Genomic DNA, 18990 nt, shown 5'->3' with positions numbered 1-18990 from the left:
AATGAAACCTCGACAACAGAATTCAAGTGCAGATTGTAACGTAAATATCTGATAGAAATTGTAGGAATTGTACACATTTCTTTACAAACACTCCACATTTTAGGAGGTCAAAAGTAATTGGACAAATAAACCAAACCCAAACAAAATATTTTTATTTTCAATATTTTGTTGCGAATCCTTTGGAGGCAATCACTGCCTTAAGTCTGGAACCCATGGACATCACCAAACGCTGGGTTTCCTCCTTCCTAATGGTTTGCCAGGCCTTTACAGCCGCAGCCTTCAGGTCTTGCTTGTTTGTGGGTCTTTCTGTCTTAAGTCTGGACTTGAGCAAGTGAAATGAATGCTCAATTGGGTTAAGATCTGGTGACTGACTTGGCCATTGCAGAATGTTCCACTTTTTTGCACTCATGAACTCCTGGGTAGCTTTGGCTGTATGCTTGGGGTCATTGTCCATCTGTACTATGAGGCGCCGTCCGATCAACTTTGCGGCATTTGGCTGAATCTGGGCTAAAAGTATATCCCGGTACACTTCAGACTTCATCCGGCTACTCTTGTCTGCTGTTATGTCATCAATAAACACAAGTGACCCAGTGCCATTGAAAGCCATGCATGCCCATGCCATCACGTTGCCTCCACCATGTTTTACAGAGGATGTGGTGTGCCTTGGATCATGTGCCGTTCCCTTTCTTTTCCAAACTTTTTTCTTCCCATCATTCTGGTACAGGTTGATCTTTGTCTCATCTGTCCATAGAATACTTTTCCAGAACTGAGCTGGCTTCATGAGGTGTTTTTCAGCAAATTTAACTCTGGCCTGTCTATTTTTGGAATTGATGAATGGTTTGCATCTAGATGTGAACCCTTTGTATTTACTTTCATGGAGTCTTCTCTTTACTGTTGACTTAGAGACAGATACACCTACTTCACTGAGAGTGTTCTGGACTTCAGTTGATGTTGTGAACGGGTTCTTCTTCACCAAAGAAAGTATGCGGCGATCATCCACCACTGTTGTCATCCGTGGACGCCCAGGCCTTTTTGAGTTCCCAAGCTCACCAGTCAATTCCTTTTTTCTCAGAATGTAACCGACTGTTGATTTTGCTACTCCAAGCATGTCTGCTATCTCTCTGATGGATTTTTTCTTTTTTTTCAGCCTCAGGATGTTCTGCTTCACCTCAATTGAGAGTTCCTTAGACCGCATGTTGTCTGGTCACAGCAACAGCTTCCAAATGCAAAACCACACACCTGTAATCAACCCCAGACCTTTTAACTACTTCATTGATTACAGGTTAACGAGGGAGACGCCTTCAGAGTTAATTGCAGCCCTTAGAGTCCCTTGTCCAATTACTTTTGGTCCCTTGAAAAAGAGGAGGCTATGCATTACAGAGCTATGATTCCTAAACCCTTTCTCCGATTTGGATGTGAAAACTCTCATATTGCAGCTGGGAGTGTGCACTTTCAGCCCATATTATATATATAATTTTATTTCTGAACATGTTTTTGTAAACAGCTAAAATAACAAAAACTTGTGTCACTGTCCAAATATTTCTGGACCTAACTGTATGTGACTTTGTAGTCAGAGCTATGATAAGGGTCCTGCTGCTTAAACAAACATAGCATTTAAACAACAGATCGGACAGTGACAAGACAGGCATGCCTGAATTTTCTATGTTAACCCATGCAGCACACTGTCTTCAACTTACATAGCAAAATCCTTCTGACAGATTCTCTTTAAAGAGGTTGTCTACTTTTATATTGATGACCTATCCTTAGGATATGTGATCAATGTTTGATCGTCCGGCGTCCGACACCCAGCACCCCCACTGATCAGCCGTTCTGGTACGGCATTAACAGCGGGCAATGCTCAATTCCGGAGCTGCCCTGTTAACTAATAGCAGCTGCGGCAGGGTACTGCGCATCCACCTCCCATTCATATCAATAGGAGGTGGATGTGCAGTACCCGGCAGCAATGAAAAGATGAGGCAGCTCTGAAACTGAGCATTTCTGCCTGCATGGTGCAGCCAGTGGCACGTAGAACTGATCAGCACAGGTGCTGGGTGTCAGACCCCAGCGGATCAGGCATCCTAAGGATAGCCATCAATGTAAAATTAGTGGATTACCTCTTTAAGATAAAAAAAAGCAAAAATTAAAAAATAAAAATCATAATAAACATGAGTAATCTCCTCTACAAATATCTGACCACAGCCTTTCATGCAGACAAATAATGCACCATAATAAGTTGTGTGAACACACCCCAGTACATGCCACCTACATTTTTTTTTCTTAGCAACTTTTCAAACAACCTGCTTCTCCGTGTACATCACCGTTACAACAGGAAAGACATTTGTGCAATGTGTGACACACGACCTTGTGACATCTACTTATACAGGGCAAGAGGTTTTTTGTGACATTTAAAGCACCACTGCAATAAAACTTTAAGGCATGAATATAATGCCGCGGGGATAGACTAGCTTAGACCCATAGATTGGGGGTGCTGGGATTTCAGCTATGCTTATGAGCACCCCAGGAGCGGCACTCTAGGGTTGATCATTGTTACGGTATGTTAACACTGCATTTTTTTTTTTCACTTATTTGATTGAATTAGCTTAAAAATGAAAAAGTGTTACCAAAACAATAAAAACAGTGCCACTAATTTTTTATGGGAAAATGACTGCTAGGCCTTATTCAGATGACTGTATTTTTGGTGTGAGTGCTATCCATCAAAGCATCGGTTTCCTGTAGGACCAATGGTATTCAATGGGGCAGTGCATGTAGCGAAGTGATTCCAGGGAAAATTAAAAAATAAATAAAAAAAAAATATGCAGCACGAATTTGCCTGGGAGAATTGGATGACACTCAGCCATTCAACTCTATGGGTCTGTGAAAAAAATATAGAATAAAAATCAGACTCCACTTTCATCAACTGACAAAATGGAAAAACTTTTTTTTCCTATTTTTTTCTCCTCCTCTGAGAAAACCTGATCAGAGTCTGATTAGCATAATCAGAGCGTTTTTTTCTCGAATGGAGAAAATAAAGTCACCTGCACACAGCCTTAATATGTTCACTTTTCTGAACAACTTCCATGCTTCAGCGTTTCCAAGACGCCAAGCATTTAGACGTAACGTGCATTCTATGAAGGCTTTCCCTAACACGCGCCATTCTGTAATATAGAGGTTATTGGAGGGCTACATGGATGGCCAGGTGATGGGAGTGTCTCTGCTTTCCATTCTGTAATATAGAGGTTATTGGAGGGCTACATGGATGGCCAGGTGATGGGAGTGTCTTTGCTTTCCATTATGTAATATAGAGGTTATTGGAGGGCTACATGGATGGCCAGGTGATGGGAGTGTCTTTGCTTTCCATTCTGTAATATAGAGGTTATTGGAGGGCTACATGGATGGCCAGGTGATGGGAGGGTCTCTGCTTTCCATTATGTAATATAGAGGTTATTGGAGGGCTACATGGATGGCCAGGTGATGGGAGGGTCTCTGCTTTCCATTCTGTAATATAGAGGTTATTGGAGGGCTACATGGATGGCCAGGCGATGGGAGGGTCTCTGCTTTCCATTCTGTAATATAGAGGTTATTGGAGGGCTACATGGATGGCCAGGCGATGGGAGGGTCTCTGCTTTCCATTATGTAATATAGAGGTTATTGGAGGGCTACATGGATGGCCAGGCGATGGGAGTGTCTCTGCTTTCCATTCTGTAATATAGAGGTTATTGGAGGGCTACATGGATGGCCAGGTGATGGGAGGGTCTCTGCTTTCCATTCTGTAATATAGAGGTTATTGGAGGGCTACATGGATGGCCAGGTGATGGGAGTGTCTTTGCTTTCCATTCTGTAATATAGAGGTTATTGGAGGGCTACATGGATGGCCAGGTGATGGGAGTGTCTTTGCTTTCCATTCTGTAATATAGAGGTTATTGGAGGGCTACATGGATGGCCAGGTGATGGGAGTGTCTTTGCTTTCCATTATGTAATATAGAGGTTATTGGAGGGCTACATGGATGGCCAGGCGATGGGAGTGTCTTTGCTTTCCATTCTGTAATATAGAGGTTATTGGAGGGCTACATGGATGGCCAGGCGATGGGAGTGTCTTTGCTTTTCATTCTGTAATATAGAGGTTATTGGAGGACTACATGGATGGCCAGGCGATGGGAGGGTCTCTGCTTTCCATTCTGTAATATAGAGGTTATTGGAGGGCTACATGGATGGCCAGGCGATGGGAGTGTCTTTGCTTTCCATTCTGTAATATAGAGGTTATTGGAGGGCTACATGGATGGCCAGGCGATGGGAGTGCCTTTGCTTTCCATTCTGTAATATAGAGGTTATTGGAGGGCTACATGGATGGCCAGGCGATGGGAGTGTCTTTGCTTTCCATTCTGTAATATAGAGGTTATTGGAGGGCTACATGGATGGCCAGGCGATGGGAGTGTCTTTGCTTTCCATTCTGTAATATAGAGGTTATTGGAGGGCTACATGGATGGCCAGGCGATGGGAGTGTCTTTGCTTTCCATTCTGTAATATAGAGGTTATTGGAGGGCTACATGGATGGCCAGGCGATGGGAGTGTCTTTGCTTTCCATTCTGTAATATAGAGGTTATTGGAGGGCTACATGGATGGCCAGGTGATGGGAGTGTCTCTGCTTTCCATTCTGTAATATAGAGGTTATTGGAGGGCTACATGGATGGCCAGGTGATGGGAGTGTCTCTGCTTTCCATTCTGTAATATAGAGGTTATTGGAGGGGTACATGGATGGCCAAGTGATGGGAGTGTCTCTGCTTTCCATTCTGTAATATAGAGGTTATTGGAGGGCTACATGGATGGCCAGGTGATGGGAGGGTCTCTGCTTTCCATTCTGTAATATAGAGGTTATTGGAGGGCTACATGGATGGCCAGGTGATGGGAGTGTCTCTGCTTTCCATTCTGTAATATAGAGGTTATTGGAGGGCTACATGGATGGCCAGGTGATGGGAGTGTCTCTGCTTTCCATTCTGTAATATAGAGGTTATTGGAGGGCTACATGGATGGCCAGGTGATGGGAGGGTCTCTGCTTTCCATTCTGTAATATAGAGGTTATTGGAGGGCTACATGGATGGCCAGGCGATGGGAGTGTCTCTGCTTTCCATTCTGTAATATAGAGGTTATTGGAGGGCTACATGGATGGCCAGGCGATGGGAGGGTCTCTGCTTTCCATTATGTAATATAGAGGTTATTGGAGGGCTACATGGATGGCCAGGTGATGGGAGGGTCTCTGCTTTCCATTATGTAATATAGAGGTTATTGGAGGGCTACATGGATGGCCAGGTGATGGGAGGGTCTCTGCTTTCCATTCTGTAATATAGAGGTTATTGGAGGGCTACATGGATGGCCAGGTGATGGGAGGGTCTCTGCTTTCCATTATGTAATATAGAGGTTATTGGAGGGCTACATGGATGGCCAGGTGATGGGAGTGTCTCTGCTTTCCATTCTGTAATATAGAGGTTATTGGAGGGCTACATGGATGGCCAGGTGATGGGAGGGTCTTTGCTTTCCATTCTGTAATATAGAGGTTATTGGAGGGCTACATGGATGGCCAGGTGATGGGAGGGTCTCTGCTTTCCATTATGTAATATAGAGGTTATTGGAGGGCTACATGGATGGCCAGGTGATGGGAGGGTCTCTGCTTTCCATTATGTAATATAGAGGTTATTGGAGGGCTACATGGATGGCCAGGTGATGGGAGGGTCTCTGCTTTCCATTATGTAATATAGAGGTTATTGGAGGGCTACATGGATGGCCAGGCGATGGGAGGGTCTCTGCTTTCCATTCTGTAATATAGAGGTTATTGGAGGGCTACATGGATGGCCAGGCGATGGGAGGGTCTCTGCTTTCCATTATGTAATATAGAGGTTATTGGAGGGCTACATGGATGGCCAGGCGATGGGAGGGTCTCTGCTTTCCATTATGTAATATAGAGGTTATTGGAGGGCTACATGGATGGCCAGGTGATGGGAGGGTCTCTGCTTTCCATTATGTAATATAGAGGTTATTGGAGGGCTACATGGATGGCCAGGTGATGGGAGGGTCTCTGCTTTCCATTATGTAATATAGAGGTTATTGGAGGGCTACATGGATGGCCAGGTGATGGGAGGGTCTCTGCTTTCCATTCTGTAATATAGAGGTTATTGGAGGGCTACATGGATGGCCAGGTGATGGGAGGGTCTCTGCTTTCCATTCTGTAATATAGAGGTTATTGGAGGGCTACATGGATGGCCAGGCGATGGGAGGGTCTCTGCTTTCCATTATGTAATATAGAGGTTATTGGAGGGCTACATGGATGGCCAGGTGATGGGAGGGTCTCTGCTTTCCATTCTGTAATATAGAGGTTATTGGAGGGCTACATGGATGGCCAGGTGATGGGAGGGTCTCTGCTTTCCATTATGTAATATAGAGGTTATTGGAGGGCTACATGGATGGCCAGGTGATGGGAGGGTCTCTGCTTTCCATTCTGTAATATAGAGGTTATTGGAGGGCTACATGGATGGCCAGGTGATGGGAGGGTCTCTGCTTTCCATTCTGTAATATAGAGGTTATTGGAGGGCTACATGGATGGCCAGGCGATGGGAGGGTCTCTGCTTTCCATTATGTAATATAGAGGTTATTGGAGGGCTACATGGATGGCCAGGTGATGGGAGGGTCTCTGCTTTCCATTATGTAATATAGAGGTTATTGGAGGGCTACATGGATGGCCAGGTGATGGGAGGGTCTCTGCTTTCCATTATGTAATATAGAGGTTATTGGAGGGCTACATGGATGGCCAGGCGATGGGAGGGTCTCTGCTTTCCATTATGTAATATAGAGGTTATTGGAGGGCTACATGGATGGCCAGGTGATGGGAGGGTCTCTGCTTTCCATTCTGTAATATAGAGGTTATTGGAGGGCTACATGGATGGCCAGGCGATGGGAGGGTCTCTGCTTTCCATTATGTAACCCTTCAGCTTTAGAACTGTGTATAGAAAAGGAGCGATCCTAGAAGCAGGTTCTCCTGGAAAAACGGATGTAATAAACCGACATATGATGATGCCACAGATCTGTTTACTAAGAAAGACGTCAAACAAAAGTGAACGGCTAAAGATAGGGGTGCTCTACAATGCTGGGGTGCCAGATACTCGTAACGAGTACACGGACTCTTGGACGGGTGCGACACCTATACCCGAGTATAATGGAAGACAAAGATCTGGAAAAATGCTCAAGTCCCCCATTGACTTCCATTATACTCAGTACTCGGGTCGCGCCCATCCGCTGTTTTCAAGCACCCGATGATGGTAGTGCTCAGTTCATCACTAGTTACCAGTACCGAGCACCTGAGCATGGTAGTGCCCGCTCATCACTAGTTACCAGTACCGAGCACCTGAGCATGGTAGTGCCTGCTCATCACTAGTTACCAGTACCGAGCACCTGAGCATGGTAGTGCCCGCTCATCACTAGTTACCAGTACCGAGCACCTGAGCATGGTAGTGCCCGCTCATCACTAGTTACCAGTACCGAGCACCTGAGCATGGTAGTGCCCATTCATCACTAGTTACCAGTACCGAGCACCTGAGCATGGTAGTGCCCGCTCATCACTAGTTACCAGTACCGAGCACCTGAGCATGGTAGTGCCCGCTCATCACTAGTTACCAGTACCGAGCACCTGAGCATGGTAGTGCCCATTCATCACTAGTTACCAGTACCGAGCACCTGAGCATGGTAGTGCCCACTCATCACTAGTTACCAGTACCGAGCACCTGAGCATGGTAGTGCCCGCTCATCACTAGTTACCAGTACCGAGCACCTGAGCATGGTAGTGCCCATTCATCACTAGTTACCAGTACTGAGCACCTGAGCATGGTAGTGCCCGCTCATCACTAGTTACCAGTACCGAGCACCTGAGCATGGTAGTGCCCATTCATCACTAGTTACCAGTACCGAGCACCCGAGCATGGTAGTGCCCATTCATCACTAGTTACCAGTACCGAGCACCCGAGCATGGTAGTGTCCATTCATCACTAGTTACCAGTACCGAGCACCTGAGCATGGTAGTGCCCGCTCAGCACTAGTTACCAGTACCGAGCACCTGAGCATGGTAGTGCCCATTCATCACTAGTTACCAGTACCGAGCACCCGAGCATGGTAGTGCCTGCTCATCACTAGTTACGAGTACAGAGCACCTGAGCATGGTAGTGCCCATTCATCACTAGTTACCAGTACCGAGCACCTGAGCATGGTAGTGCCCGCTCAGCACTAGTTACCAGTACTGAGCACCTGAGCATGGTAGTGCCCGCTCATCACTAGTTACCAGTACCGAGCACCTGAGCATGGTAGTGCCCGCTCATCACTAGTTACCAGTACCGAGCACCTGAGCATGGTAGTGCCCATTCATCACTAGTTACCAGTACCGAGCACCTGAGCATGGTAGTGCCCGCTCATCACTTGTTACAAGTACTGAGCACCTAAGCATGGTAGTGCCCATTCATCACTAGTTACCAGTACCGAGCACCTGAGCATGGTAGTGCCCGCTCAGCACTAGTTACCAGTACTGAGCATGGTAGCATTCATTCATCATTATCAATAGGAATAAAAGAATAACTATTTATGCAAATTAGCCAGTGACAATTCTGGACATTGTTGACAATCAAAAATTAGCATTTACCAATAGTGCTGGCAACTAACAAAAGGAGTTGCCGGTAGCAACCAAATTAGTGTTCATTTGATGAATGTTTGTATAGTCTTGTCACTATAGGCAACTACTCCACTAAGGACAATACTAGTCCACTTCTCCTATAAGCTTAAAAGGCATAATCCTATCTCCAAGATCCTAGCCTAATATGTAGAAGGTGTAATAAGAATATTAGCAAATACCTCTAATTAGAAATGTAGTATAGTTCCCCTGATATAGCCACGTCTCTTACCTCATGTGCAGGGCATTGCAGTAACTTAGGTATCCATGGTTACATGTAATCAGACAGTGCATAAGTGCTGATGGTCGTAACCATGGATACCTAAGCTGCAATGCCCTGCACATGAGGTAAGAGACATGGCTTTATCAGGAGAACTGTACTACATTTCTAATTGGAGGTATTTGCGAATATTATTATGCCTACTATATCTGGGGATCGGATCCTGGAGATGTGAGGCTACAGCCTGTGGTCCGCCATTACTAAGGTGGCACATATTCTGCCTGCAGCGTGTTCTGTGAAGGATGCCATGCATGTATTTATCGCCACTTGTTGAAGCAGAAGTTTAAAGAGCTGATGGAAGCACAATGCGTCCCCATCCACCTCCACAGCTGCCACAGCGAGGGCAGGACGGGCGGTACAGGCACCCCCCGCCCCCCAACACACGGCACCCCGCCCCCCACACGGATACGTACGGCTCAGCACCGGTTGGCGCGCTCCTCCGCAGCACACGTGATCTGCGCGCCTCTACCTCCACCGCCAAGCAACAAGCACTTGGCGCCGCCGGCCAGTAAACAGTGGAGTAGCCGCTTATTGGCTGCCGGTGTGCACATTACTAGGGGGGGGCGTTACTAGCCAGCCATTGTGTGAGGCGGGGGCGTGCAGACTACCTGCAGCAGCCATGTTATGTGCGGTGTACGGCAGCTCGTGTGGCTGCAGAAGCCGAGTGCAGACATGTCGGCTCCATACTAACAGCCCCGAGTCTGGTGCTGTACTGCCTCCTCGCGGAGAAGCCCGGCACTGCACAGCCTCTACAGCAGCTGGCGCCATTACACAATACTGAGCGTGCAGCGAAGCAAATTGGCGGGATGTGCAAAGCGAAGCGTAGTATAGAGACCAAGTACTCACCGGCAGTGCAGGGGTCGGCAGGAGCATGGAAGAGACAAAAAGAGATTAATGGCAGTGTATGCAGAAACAGGACAGCACATAACAGCCAACATCTATGGGGTGTACTCACTTCACACATTATCAAAGCACATAACAGCCAACATCTATGGGGTGTACTCACTTCACACGTTCTCAAAGCACATAGCCAACATCTATGAGGTGTACTCACTTCACACATTATCAAAGCACATAACCAACATCTATGGGGTGTACTCACTTCACACATTATCAAAGCACATAATAGCCAACATCTATGAGGTGTACTCACTTCACACATTATCAAAGCACATAATAGCCAACATCTATGAGGTGTACTCACTTCACACGTTCTCAAAGCACATAACAGCCAACATCTATGGGGTGTACTCACTTCACACATTATCAAAGCACATAACAACCAACATCTATGGGGTGTACTCACTTCACACGTTCTCAAAGCACATAGCCAACATCTATGAGGTGTACTCACTTCACACATTATCAAAGCACATAGCCAACATCTATGAGGTGTACTCACTTCACACATTATCAAAGCACATAATAGCCAACATCTATGGGGTGTACTCACTTCACACATTATCAAAGCACATAGCCAACATCTATGAGGTGTACTCACTTCACACATTATCAAAGCACATAACAGCCAACATCTATGGGGTGTACTCACTTCACACGTTCTCAAAGCACATAATAGCCAACATCTATGGGGTGTACTCACTTCACACATTATCAAAGCACATAACAGCCAACATCTATGAGGTGTACTCACTTCACACATTATCAAAGCACATAGCCAACATCTATGAGGTGTACTCACTTCACACATTATCAAAGCACATAACAGCCAACATCTATGAGGTGTACTCACTTCACACATTATCAAAGCACATAACAGCCAACATCTATGGGGTGTACTCACTTCACACATTATCAAAGCACATAACAGCCAACATCTATGGGGTGTACTCACTTCACACGTTCTCAAAGCACATAGCCAACATCTATGGGGTGTACTCACTTCACACATTATCAAAGCACATAGCCAACATCTATGAGGTGTACTCACTTCACACATTATCAAAGCACATAGCCAACATCTATGGGGTGTACTCACTTCACACATTATCAAAGCACATAATAGCCAACATCTATGGGGTGTACTCACTTCACACATTATCAAAGCACATAACAGCCAACATCTATGGGGTGTACTCACTTCACACATTATCAAAGCACATAGCCAACATCTATGAGGTGTACTCACTTCACACGTTCTCAAATCACATAATAGCCAACATCTATGGGGTGTACTCACTTCACACGTTCTCAAAGCACATAACAGCCAACATCTATGGGGTGTACTCACTTCACACGTTCTCAAATCACATAATAGCCAACATCTATGGGGTGTACTCACTTCACACGTTCTCAAATCACGTAACAGCCAACATCTATGGGGTGTACTCACTTCACACGTTCTCAGAACACATAATAGCCAACCATCTATAGGGTGTACTCACTTCACACGTTCTCAAATCATGTAACAGCCAACATCTATGGGGTGTACTCACTTCACATATTCTCAGAGAGCAGCCAGACACCTCCCTAATAACCCCACTCATGGACAAACCCAGGGCTGGAGGTGAAGGGTCATGACAAGGGACCATGGTTGCCCTGTGTCCTAGGGGATGTCTGTGAGGGGTCCCGCTCACAGCTGCCCTGCACCGCTTTTGTTGTGAAGGCCCTTATAGACTAATGCTGGCGGGCATGGCTGCCTGTCGGCTACATGTGCACGCTGCATCTTTTTGTGTTCACAAACTGCAGCCAAAACTGCACCTTGTCAGAGAGGGCCTGGAAATGTCACAAAAAATGTTTGTAATTATTGGAGCGTTTTTGGTGCGTTTTTCACAACCTGCGTTTTTGCTGCGTTTTTGTGACAAATGTTGATAAAAACGCAGGAAGAATGAACATGCTACATTTTTTTTGTCACAAACTTTTGACAAATAAAACGCTGACAAATAAACTGCAACGTGCGCATGACAAATCTGACTTCTCATAGACTTTGCTGGGAAGTCATATGTCAGAAAGTTCTGACAACAAAACTGCAGCCAAAAACGCACCCAAAACGCAGCAAAAAACGCAGTGTGCGCATGTAGCCTTAGGCTGCTTTCACACATCCGTTTTTTGCAGTGCGGCTCAATCTGGCTCAAAAACCTACGCAACGGATGCGGCGAAAAAAACGGATCCGTTGCATACATTTTTCCATGCGGCCCGTCCGTTTTTTGATGGATGCAGCTTGATACTGAGCATGCGCAGTGCAAAAAAAACCAAAAACACATCCAGCGGCTGGATGCGGTTTTTGCCGCAGGACGCCGCATCCGGCGTCCATAGGCTTGCATTGTAAATCGCACAGGATCCGGCGCAATGCGATTTTTCACCGCACAAAAAAAGTGCCAGGCAACATTCCATCCGGCTGCCGTATGGACTAAATATGCCGCATCCGGCAAAAAACGGACGCAACGCAAGGCCATGCGGCACAATACGGCGCAATGCAAGTCTATGCGGAAAAAAACCCCAAAACGTTGCGTTTTTTCTGCAAAGCGCCGTATTGTGCCGCTCAGCAAAAACCGGATGTGTGAAAGCAGCCTAATACCAATGGGGGCCTGCACTTGTACCCATGACAGTCTATGGGGGTGTTCACATCTGCTATTTTTTGCTGGCTGAGTGGTCTTTGACAACTCACAGAGACATGTCAGATATTGATCTACAGTAAGATTCGGATCAAACTTGGCAATAAAAGTCTATGGTTCTGTGGGGAAAAAAAAATAGACACCACTCAGATACATTTGTGTCCTGTCCGTTTTTCACTGACTGATAGAGGGAGGTTGAGAAAAAAATTTTTTTCCAGTGAAAAATAAAAAACCTGTTGGAGACCAAACTGATGAAACAGAGCTGAGGTGTGAACGAGGCCTAAAGCTCCGCTGTAACACATCCTGCTACGAGTCGTTTGCTCCAGAGCTATAAAAATGGACGATAGCAGAGAAAAATAGTATTGCACCTTTTTATACATCAGCAGTTATTAAAACGTACAAGACCAAGTACAGTTTCCTGCTACAGAATTACAATACATCCATAAAACCATTAGCGATATCCCGGTCATCGGTATAATAATAATAATCTTTATTTCTATAGCACCAACATATTCCGCAGCGCTTTACAATTCAGGAGGAACATATACATATCATATACATAAACATATACAAACAAGTAACAATTATAGAGGATACAATATTTAAAAGGAAAAATGGCAACCCTGCTCGTGAGAGCTTATAATCTACAATGAGATGGGGGGAGGGGCAAGGTACAAGTGTTTATTTAAAATGACAATCCAGCCAGCTCATGGGGGATAGATGATGGCTTCCTGGACCAGTTGGCCAGAGCCTTGAGATGCATTTGGGTGCCATGGAGTTTGACGTGGGGTTATGTTCTGAGAAGTTGTAGAGGGATTAGGTGAAATTAGTTTGGCTAGGGAGTGTGATAGGCCACCCTAAAAAGATGCGTTTTTAGGGAGCGTCTGAAGCTGAGTAAGTTGTGATTTGTCCTAACTTCTTGGGGTAGAGCGTTCCAGAGGTTTGGTGCAGCTCGGAAGAAGTCTTGGATTCGGGAGTGGGAGGTTCGAATTAGTGTGGATGTTAGTCGAAAGTCATTTGCAGAGCGTAGAGAACGGGTGGGATGATAGACAGAGAGGAGGGTGGAGATGTAGGGGGGTGCTGCACTGTGGAGAGCTTTGTGGGTGAGAACAAGCAGTTTGAATTGGATCCTGTGATATATGGGCAGCCAGTGCAATGACTGGCACAGAGCAGAGGCATCCGAGTAGCGGTTGGCCAGATAGGTGACCCTGGCTGCTGCATTAAGGATGGACTGTAGAGGGGAGAGTCTAGTTAGGGGGAGACCAATTAAGAGAGTTACAGTAGTCAAGGCGAGAGTGGATCAGGGCCACGGTGAGGGTTTTTGTCATTTCCATTGTGAGAAAGGGGCGGATTCTAGCGATGTTCTTGAGGTGCAAGCGGCAGGTGCGGGCAAGAGATTGTATGTGGGAGGTGAAGGAGAGATCAGTGTCAAGTATAACCCCCAGGCAGCGGGCTTGCGGCCTAGGACTTATCGTTGTGCCACACACAGAGAGGGAGATCTCAGGTTTAGGAAGGTTGGGAGATGGAGGGAAAAGCAGAAGTTCAGTTTTGGAAAGGTTAAGTTTCAGATAGAGAGCAGACATGGTGTTGCAAACTGCAGTCAGGCAGTCACTTGTGTTCTGTAGTACAGCGGGGGTGAGCTCAGGGGATGAGGTGTATAGCTGTGTGTCATCAGCATAAAGATGGTACTGAAAGCTAAATCTGCTGATGGTCTGTCCAATTGGGGCAGTGTAGAGGGAGAATAGAAGAGGGCCAAGGACTGAACCTTGAGGGACCCCAACAGTGAGAGGGAGAGGAGAAGATGTGGAGCCAGCAAATGATACACTGAACGAGCGGCCAGAAAGATAGGAAGAGAACCAGGAAAGAACAGTGTCCTTTAGGCCAATAGAATGGAGCAAAGAGAGAAGGAGATGGTGGTCAACAGTGTCGAAGCCTGCAGAAAGGTCAAGAAGAATAAGCAGACAGTGGTCACCGTTACGTTTTGCTGTCAATAGGTCATTGGTCACTTTGACAAGGGCAGTTTCTGTTGAGTGTAAAGGGCGGAAGCCAGACTGTAAAGGATCTAGAAGAGAGTGAGAGGAGAGGTAGCGGGTGAGACGAGAGTAGACCAGGCGCTCCAAGAGTTTAGAGATGGAGAGATTGGAGACTGGTCTGTAGTTGCTTGTGCAGGACGGATCAAGGGAAGGTTTTTTAATAATGGAGTAATAATAGAGTGTTTGAGGGAGGAAGGGAAGATACCAGAAGAGAGAGATTGAAGATTTTAGTTAGGTGAGTGGTGACAACCGGAGAGTGTCTGGAGTAGGCGTGAGGGGAAGGGATCAGTAGAGCAAGTGGTAGGACGAGAAGAAGAGAGGAGCCTGGAGACTTCCTCCTCTGTGACTGGGTCAAATGTGGAAAGTGAGCTGGATGGGATGTGGCGAGGGATGGGATTCACAAAGCTTGGTGACTGGGAGCTGATCTCTTGGCGGATGTTTTCTATTTTCTCTGTGAAATACGAGGCCAGGTCATCAGCATGAAGGTCTGTGATAGGGGTCTGTGCTTTGGGACTGAGGAGGGAGTGAAAGGTGTCAAAGAGCTTTTTTGGATTGTTGGCTAGTGAGGAGATAAGGGTGGTGAAGTAGGTCTGTTTGGCGAGGTGAAGGGAAGAGTTGTAGGTCCTTAAGGCTGGAAACACATCTATGCGAGTAAAATCGGTGCGACTAGGCTGAAAAAAACAAAACTCGGCTGATTTTAGTTCACGTTAGGTGCGAGTGCAACGCAAGTGCGATGCTTTTTGCTCGCGTGTGTGTCGCGTTTGCGATGCTAGTTTCATGCAACATCTTAATTAGATAAAAGCTATTACACATGTGTCATTTAATTAACCTATGGGAATGTGCTGTCACATTCATCTAATGAGCGAAGTTACTGCCACACTCGCAAATGTGAACGCTGGTGCGCGTGTGTGATCCTACTTTTAATCCCCTTCCATAGGAAATCATTGGGACAAATGGTGCGAGAAACTCGCAAAAAAGCAGCATGCTGCGATTTTTTTCTCGGTCCGATTTGGACTGAGAAAAAAAATCGCAGATGAGAGCTGAATCATTGACTAACATGTGTCCGATTTCAATGCGAGTTTTTCTCGCATTGCTCTACTGCGAGAAACTCGCAAGTGAGAAGCAGCCCTAACATGAACTTGTAGTGGATGAAGTTTTCTGGTGTGCGGGATTTCCTCCATAGGCGCTCGGCACTCCTAGAGCATCGCTGGAGAAATCGAGTTTGTGATGTGAGCCAAGGTTGTTTTACTCGGTGTTTGGAGGTTCTGAGGGTGAGGGGTGCTACTTGGTCCAGGGTGCTTCTGAGTGTGTCATTGTAGTGCTTTACAGCCAGATTAGGGCATGAAAGTGAGGAGATAGGGGATAGTGATAAGTGTAGAGAGTCATATACGTCACTTGTCCAAAAACTATCAACCTCATACTTAGGTTTTACACCACTAATAATTTATAACCACAAAGAACTCAACAGGACGGTGTTTAACCTAAAAAACTAGACTTTATTAATTCTCATAAAAATTATTAACAATCAATTGCATCAACCAGAGATCTCAAAATCATCACACTGGACGTAGCAACATGCCTATATTGTCTCAGTAATCTCCATAATGCCGAGAACACACAGTTATTCCTCCAGTACTCAAGATTTTTTAGTAAACTTCAATTTAAAATTCCCACCATACACGGTGGGTGTACTGGTGTAATTGGGGTTCAGATCAAGCCGATCATTCTGCTATTCACTAGGACCTCTGGTCCACAAAAGTTTCTGCCTGGGCTCAACCAGCTGTCCGGCATTCATACATCCCAGTAAAGCCTCAATGATTCTATTATAATTCAGCCGACAACCAGCGTGGCAGTATAATCGCCACCAACCATTACCAATGAATGAAGTAACCACGGCAATGAAAGGATACACTGACCTGACAATGATGGTAATTGGTGTGCCCGTCCTCTGTCCCGACGCGCGTTTCCCACTTCTTCAGGGGACGTGTGTATGTGTTTTTGAAAAAAGGCGCCTTTTTATGTAGTGGAAACCGGAACCTCATTCAAGTCTGTGCAGTGACGTATGCCCGGCCCGCCCCCACAATGACGCGGCACCCGGGACTCCTTCCCATGTGTGCAGTGACGTATGTCCGGCCCGCCCCCTCCGTGACGCGGCACCCGGATCACCTTCCCATGTATATACTAACGTATGCCCCATCCGTCCCCATTACTGACGCGGATCCATCCATCCCTCCGGGTGTGTCACGGCCCTCTCCACGCCCCGGTGGTTGAAACGCACGCTGCGTGTCAGCAGCCTAGGTACTGCTACCATGGCAACCAGACACAACAGCGAGCGCCGCAAGGTTACCGCAAACGTGGAGTGAGCACCCGGAAGGACAGACAGGACCGCGTACAGGGGAAAATATATATATATATCGTAAGGCCTGATCTGTGAAGTGTAGAGAGTCGTAGGCTATGTGTCCACGGTAGAATGTACCTGCGGATTTTTCTGCATGAAAATCCGCGACTTTCGCGGCAAATCCGCACCTTATTTTTGCCGCGGATTTGCCGCGGATTTTTTTTTTTCCCCCATTCTATACCCAAAATCCGCACCAAAATCCGCAACAATAATTGACATGCTGCAGATTTTTCCGGATCAAAATCCGCGGCAAATCCGCCGCGGAAAAATCCGCAGCATGGACACAGCATTTCCAAAATGCCATTGAAATGGCTTGGAAGTGCCGCTGCTGCAAATTTTCCGAAAATCCGCGGTAAATCCGCGGCAAATCCGGGGCAAAATCCGCGGTAAATCCGCAGCGTGGGCACATAGCCTTAAGTGTGGGTATGGGATCTGCTCCTTCCTGTGCACACAGACTTGTATAGGCAAGGCTCATCCAATATACAGAAGAGGCTCGTGTATGCTGGGGTTTGTGCGCTTTTTGTTTTGGGACAGGGTTTCACCAAGATATTCATTTTTCCAGCATATTAAAAGTAAAATAAAAAATCTGCCATCTGAACAGCCCTATTAAATACACACTAAACACAAAAGAAGAGTCCTTACAAAAATGTAAGTGATGATCTAGGCCTTTATATATTGCCTACATGCAGTGCACTCACAATGCGTTTGGAAGCCCCTCCATAACTCCATCTAGGCCTATGGTCTACGTCACTGAAAAACGTTCAGTCACACCCCTGATGGAGTCACGTAGAATAAAGCAAACGGCTCCAAAGGTCTGAAACTCGACACTGTCCAGCAATTTCTGCTTTTCATATGGACAGGACAGCATAGTTTACTGCCAGGAAGGAGGCCTCATTGGCAGTCATTAAATGGCACACCCCACGTGTATATATGGATCTCCCACCTGGACACCAATATATGGTATTGGGGAAGAGAAGGACCAGGCAATTTCATTTCAAACACCCATTTCTTTTTTTTCTGGGTGATAGACATCCTTGGCAGTAGTCGAATAGCTGTTCACTCTCCTCTCCCCACTTAAAGTACAACATATGGACAGTATATCAAATAAGTGAGTACACCCCTCACATTTTTGTAAATATTTTATTATATCTCTTTATGGGACAATACAAAGATATGACAATGATACAATGTAAACTAGTCAGTGTACAGCTTGTATAACAGTATAAATTTGGTGTGCCCTCTAAATAACACAACACACAACCATTAATGTCTAAACCACTGGCAACAAAAATGAGCACAATAATTTGTGTGTAAACCCTTATTTTCAAGCACTGCATTAATGCTTTTGGTCATGTAGTTCACTAAAGCTTCACTGGAGCCACTGGATCCTCTTCCATCCTCTCTGATGGCATAACAGAGCTGGTGGATGTTAGAGACCTTGCTCTCCTTCACCTTTCCGTTTGAGAATGCCCCATAGATGCTTACTAGGGTTTATATCTGGAGATATGCTTGGTCAGTCCAGCAGCTTTATCCTGAATTTCGAGGCAGTGGTGGTCTTGGAAGTGTGTTTGGGGTCATTATGTTGGAATACTGCCCTGCAGCCCAGTTTTCAGAGGGAAAGAATCATGTCATATGTCATACTGAAGCAGCGCATGTTGGCTTTCATGGTTCCCTCAATGAACTGTGACTCCCACAGTCAGCAGCACTCATACATCCCCGAACCATGACAGTCCCACAAGCATGCTTAACTGTAGGCAAGACACTTGTATTTCTACTCCTCACCTGGTTGCCCACACACACTTGACACCATCAGAACCAAATACGTTTATCTTGGTCTCATCAGACCACAGGACATAGTCACAGTAAACCATGTCTGTAGTCTGCTTGTCTCCAACAATCTGTTTGTGGGCTGTCTTGTGCATCATCTTTAAAAGTAGCTTCCTTCTGAGACAGCCATGCAGACCAATTTGATGCAATGTCCGGAGTATCAAATTGTATCAAAGTGT

At 46.0% G+C, this 18990-nt stretch overlaps 1 protein-coding gene across 9 annotated transcripts in view; it reads right to left on the bottom strand.

The window, feature by feature from the left end:
• LOC142291451 (protein 4.1-like) overlaps nucleotides 1–18990 on the bottom strand; it is a 259547-nt gene that overhangs the window by 220268 nt on the left and 20289 nt on the right. The window contains exon 1 of one of the 9 annotated variants that reach the window (XM_075335984.1): nucleotides 9392–9483. The exons of the other annotated variants lie outside the window; for them this stretch is intronic. The gene's annotated coding sequence lies outside the window, so the exon portion shown is untranslated. Of the gene's footprint in view, nucleotides 1–9391; nucleotides 9484–18990 lie in introns of those variants that run through there. 9 annotated transcript variants of the gene reach the window in all.

This window comes from Anomaloglossus baeobatrachus, chromosome 2 (assembly GCF_048569485.1).
Source record: "Anomaloglossus baeobatrachus isolate aAnoBae1 chromosome 2, aAnoBae1.hap1, whole genome shotgun sequence".
NCBI lineage: Eukaryota > Metazoa > Chordata > Amphibia > Anura > Aromobatidae > Anomaloglossus > Anomaloglossus baeobatrachus.
The sequence above is the reverse complement of the archived record's forward strand: the minus strand, read 5'-3'. Positions and strand labels throughout refer to the sequence as shown.